Below are 5,519 nucleotides of genomic sequence, written 5' to 3'. Positions count from 1 at the left end.
TTAAAAATATGCCAACACGAATCGTAGTTTGCATATATGTCACAGCCGTAGATAACATTTTTCATTCAACATAATTTCTTATCAATCAAGCAAACAATCACAAACCTTCATGCATGTTTAATCTCAAAAGAACTAAGTTTTCATGGAAAACATTACTAAGGCTAAGATCATACAAGCATTCCATTCTTCATGATAACATACTTTCACTTAGATAAAATCATCATTCATACTTGCATACAAACTATCTCAATAACAAGAATATCTCTAAACATTCATTTATTAAAACATACTTATGAAAGTAATGATTAAAACATACTTCATCACTTAGTCTTATTCTTTCTAAAGAAGTGCTAAGTTTGTTCATGCTTGCTATGTTTTATTCTGCAGAAATTAAATCCTAATTACGAAAGAAATAAATTCCTAAAGACCTAAAAATAATTAAATAAATAACAGGACAAGAATCCCCCTTTTATTTTTCTGACTTATTCCCCTTGTCTTCTTTAGCTCCATCTCCGCTTGCATCGTCAATATCTTCTGTCCATGCCTCAAAGATAGCATCTGGGAACTCAGGAACAAAAGTATTATAGATATTCTTAAAAGTATTTCAAATTGAGTCAGCTCTAATTTTTGCATATTTCCAGTAAGTTTGTTGTTGATTGTGCATGAAATTGCACATATCCATCAAAATTGACAACTCCAATTTCCTTGAAGCACTTGTAGAAGTCGGCATGAGAGTTCTATATTCAGGTTCAACACATAGCTTGACTGCTTCTTCTTCTAGCTCAACCCTTGGTTCAAGAATGTTCGGTTCCTTATCAGATTCTTCCTCTTCAGTGTCTATGACTAAATTAGCTTCAGTTTCAGTTCCATCTGTTGACTCCTCTGTATCCGGCTCAGTTGGTTCTTCTTGCTCCAGTTCATGCACCCTCTCTACTAATCTTTCAAGATTATAATTTGTAATGCATTCTTGAACATATTGCCCTTCAAATTTGCTTGTGTTTTAATATGGGCCTCTAAGCAAATTGAAGTGATTAATGATGGGAAATAAGCACTTCCTTCCTTCTTTTTAGCACAATCGTGAATCTCCTTGAAGATAATTTTCCCAGCATTAATGGACTTTTTTGTCAAAATTGCATATAACAAAAGCATCCGTTCCATCGAGATGGTAGAACTATGTGAGATAGGCATAAAACTGTAACGAACGAAATAAAACCATACATTTGCTATTGGTTTTAAGTATTGTATTTGACAAGAATGGATCCCATGCTTTCTTATAATCCATTGGGATCCTGGATTGGTCACAACATCAAGCACTTATTGAAGAAAATCCCAATTGATATTGTTCATCATAGGGTAGAACTCATCTTCTTCAACATCAGGTAAATTAAACAAATCACTGATGGACTTAGAAGTAAAATGTACCTTTTTGTTTCAAACAATGACTTCAGTAGCATCTTGAGTAGTCAAACTAGCATAAAATTCTTAAACTAGTTCATCATCGAGAAGTGAATGAGCATTATAAAATCGTTCCCACTTGAGAGCATTGATTTTCTTTCTAATCGGTATAGGAACAACCATCAAATCATTACTCTTCAAGTCAAAACCTTTTTTCAGCATCATAGGTTGATGCTTAAAGATTGAATCAAATCTCTCTTTCACTTCTTCATCGATCAAAACTGGGTTTTCATGAGTAGCCTTTGAAGATTTGGTTCTTTTGCGAGACATGGTATCTTTTCCCGAAAATTTGGTGAAGTTTCTACACAAAAGAGAAAAGAGAAATCGACAAAGTGGTACCTCAAATAAGTGTTCATCTGGGAAATTCTCGTTGATAGGTACAAATGACAGAGTTACCTCATTTTGCTCCAACCTAGACAGATGATCAGCTATTTGATTTTTGACACCTTTTCTGTCTTGGATCTCAAGGTCAAATTCTTGGAGTAAAAGTATCCAACAAATTAGCCTTGGTTTTGCATCTTTCTTCGTGAGCAAGTATTTAATGGCTGCATGGTCAGTAAATACTGTAACTTTGGTACCTATAAGATATCAGCGGAATTTGTAAAAAGCAAAAACTATAGTGAAGAGTTCTTTTTTCGGTTACCGTATAATTGCATTGGGCTGCCGTCAAAGTTCTACTTGAATAGTAAATAGGGTGAAACACTTTATTTCTTCTTTGACCCATCATAGCTCCAATCAGGTGTAACGATTATTGGGGCTCAGATTAACCGCTTCTTTAGCTCTTCAAAAGCTTCCAAACATGCTTTGTTGAAATCAAACACTGTATATTTCTCTATCAACAAACACAACGGTTTAGAAATTTTTGAGAAATCTTTGATAAACCTTCGATAAAAACTGACATGGCCTAAGAAACTTCTGATTCCTTTCACATTCATTGGGGCCGATAATTTTTCAATTACGTCCACCTTTGCTTTATCGACTTCAATTCCTTTCTTTGAGATCTTATGACCTAAGACAGTTCCTTCCTTGACCATAAAATGGCATTTTTCCCAATTAAGGACAAGATTCGTCTCTTCGCATCTCTTCAGTACCTTAGCCAAATTACTCAAACAGATATCATAAGTGTTACCAAAAATAGAAAAATCATCCATGAAAACCTCAACAAAATTTTCAACCATATCAGTAAATATTGCCATCATACATCGTTGAAAAGTTGTAGGTGCATTGCATAAACCAAAAGGCATTTGCCTAAAAGCAAACGTACCGCATGGACAAGTAAAGGTTGTTTTATGTTGGTCCTCTGGGTCTACAACTATTTGGTTCTATCCAGAATAGCCATCTAAAATATAATATAATTTATTACCTGCCAGTCGATCTAACATTTGATCCATAAAAGGCAACGAAAAATGTTCCTTCCGAGTGGCTTTGTTCAACTTTCTGTAATCAATACAGATTCTCTAACCGTTAAAAGTTCTTGATGGAATTAACTCGTTACGCTCATTTTCAACAATCGTCATTCCACCTTTCTTCGGCACACACTGCACCGGACTTTCCCATGAACTATCTGAAATAGGATAGATGATTCTTGCATCTAACCATTTGATCACTTCCTTTCTCACAACTTCTTTCATAATAAGATTGAGCCTTCTTTGCCTATCAATTTGAGCTCTTTCACCTTCTTCTAAAATGATTTTATGCATGCAAAAAGAAGGGCTTATACCTCGAATACTAGCTATGGTCCAACCAATTGCTTTCTTAAATTTTTTTAGAACATCAATTAGTTGCTCCTCTTGATCATTCGTCAGTTTCTTTGAAATAATCACAGGCAAAGTAGAACAATCACCTAAATAAACGTATTTCAAATGGGAAGGAAGTACCTTTAGTTCAAGTTTAGGTGGTTCTTCAATTGACAACTTGGGTTGCATAAATTCTCTGACTTTCAACTCCAACAGTTCAAATCATGTGGATTGAATAAAATTTCCCGGATTAGCTTCCATCAAAGCCATGTTTTCTTGACCTTCTTCATCCTACAAAGGGTCAAGATCTAAGTCTTTCTCCAATGGATCTTATTCAAAATTGTTTTCCATATAAATCAAGGTTTCTATCTCTTTCATAACTAAACACTCCTCTGCTAGATCGGGAAATTTCATCGCTTTAAGAATGTTAAAGGTTACCTGATCATTTTGAACTCGCATCGTGAGTTCTCCTTTCTGCACATCAATTAACGATCTTCCCATGGCTAAGAAAGGTCTCCCAAGGACTTTTAATGTTGGTGGAAGTTTGTTCTGCAGGAACGCACTGCACTCCTTTGTCAGGGCAACAGTCTCAAACTCACTCAGTTGTTTCTTCTTTCATAGTATATCCTTTATAAACTTCACATAATTTGACATTTGTTCTAAAGCCTCCACCAACGAAATATTGATGTGTAACTGCTTCAGAACATCCAAAAACTTCTTGAATTGCACCTCCTGTTTCTGCTTGTTTTGCTGCAATCTTTGCGTATATAGAGGTGATAGAACTTTCATTGAACCAGAAAACTTTTCTGAGTAGGTAAATCTGCATCCAAAGAAGATGTTAAAAATATATGAATTCACTAAGTCAGGGTTTACCTTGTCAGACTTTATAGATTCTGATTCCTTTAGTGTATGAACTTCAATAGCTGGTTGATTCTTCTCAACGGACTTATCTTCGACATCAATCAATCAGGGTTCTAGAATTTTACCACTTCGCGATACCACTGCCTTGATATGTTCTTTACCCAAATTTTTTGGATTCTTAGTATCGCTCGGTAAGGTTCCTTGCAGTCTATTACGTAGCTCCCCAGCTAATTGACCCATTTGGTTTTCCAAATTTTTCAGTGTTGCTGCTTGTTTGGATCAAAGCATCATTCTTTTCCATGTACGCCTTCAACATGTTCGTCTGATGCCTCAGCTTGAGGTGATTTTGGAACTTGATGATTAAACCCTTGAGATTGGTTGGGTCTTTGCTGCAATAAGTTGTTGTTCGGTTAATTTTCTTGGTTGCTCCAAGAAAACTTAGGATGATTACGCCATAAAGGATTGTAGAAGTTGGACTGGGGTCCTTCTCCACTCCTATTTTGATATTGGTTCCCCACATAGTACATTGACTCGGGATTTGATGGACAATTCTCAAAAGAATGACCTTCCCCACAGTACACAAAGGAAACTATTTCAAACGGACTTGGTGGCTGAGCTGTAAAATTATTAGTACTATTAGTTGTTAACTGTTTTAACATAGAGGAAATAGATGATACCTGAGCTGATAACGAAGTGAGGGAGTCAACTTCATGAACTCCGACTACGTGTCTTTCTGAAGCTGTTTGATTTTTTGGCCATTGATTGTTATTACTCGCGATCCTTTCGATGATCTCATAAGCCTCATTATAAGACTTAGACAAAATTGCACGATTCGTGGAAGCATCTACAATCAATCTTGTATATGCATTGAGACCATTATAGAATGTCTCCAACTAGATACAATGAGGAATCCGATGATGAGGACACTTACGAAGTAACTCCTTGAATCGCTCCCAAGCCTCATACAAATACTCGTCATCAAGTAGTTGGAAAGTTGTGATCTCATTCCTCAACTTAGTGTTTTTCCTAGGTGGGAAAAACTTAACCAAAAATCTCTCTCCTAATTCTTTGAATGTAGATATGGGACTTGGTGGCAATCAATTGAGCCATGCTCGTGCTCGATCTCACAATGAGTACAGAAACAACTTCAACCTCAGTTCGTCTTCAATCATACCGGCTATCTTGAATGAATCACTCACCTCCATAAACAATTGAAGGTGGAGATGTGGATCATCTGTGGGCATACCACTAAATTGGCCCACCGTTTGTAGCATTTGAAACATCACTGGTTTCAATTCAAACTGGGTTGCCTCAATATCTGGCATTCTAATTCCTGGGTTTAACTCACTGAAAAGTGGCACAGCATATTGTCTGATGCATCGATCCCTATCATCGGTAATAAGGATAGGATTTCATACATAATCAGCTTGATTACCTTGGTCTTGATTCTAATTTCGAAGGTCTATC

At 36.2% G+C, this 5,519-nt stretch overlaps 1 non-coding gene across 1 annotated transcript; it reads left to right on the top strand.

Moving 5' to 3' along the window:
• The first annotated feature begins 4,961 nt into the window (after positions 1 to 4,961).
• On the top strand, positions 4,962 to 5,068 carry LOC121215205 (small nucleolar RNA R71). The gene has a single exon (XR_005910934.1). It is a non-coding gene; the product is annotated as a small nucleolar RNA R71 (small nucleolar RNA).
• The last annotated feature ends 451 nt before the right edge of the window (positions 5,069 to 5,519 follow it).

Source organism: Gossypium hirsutum, chromosome D02 (assembly GCF_007990345.1).
Source record: "Gossypium hirsutum isolate 1008001.06 chromosome D02, Gossypium_hirsutum_v2.1, whole genome shotgun sequence".
In the NCBI taxonomy this organism is placed as follows: Eukaryota; Viridiplantae; Streptophyta; class Magnoliopsida; order Malvales; family Malvaceae; genus Gossypium; species Gossypium hirsutum.
This window is presented reverse-complemented; position numbering and strand designations above follow the sequence as displayed.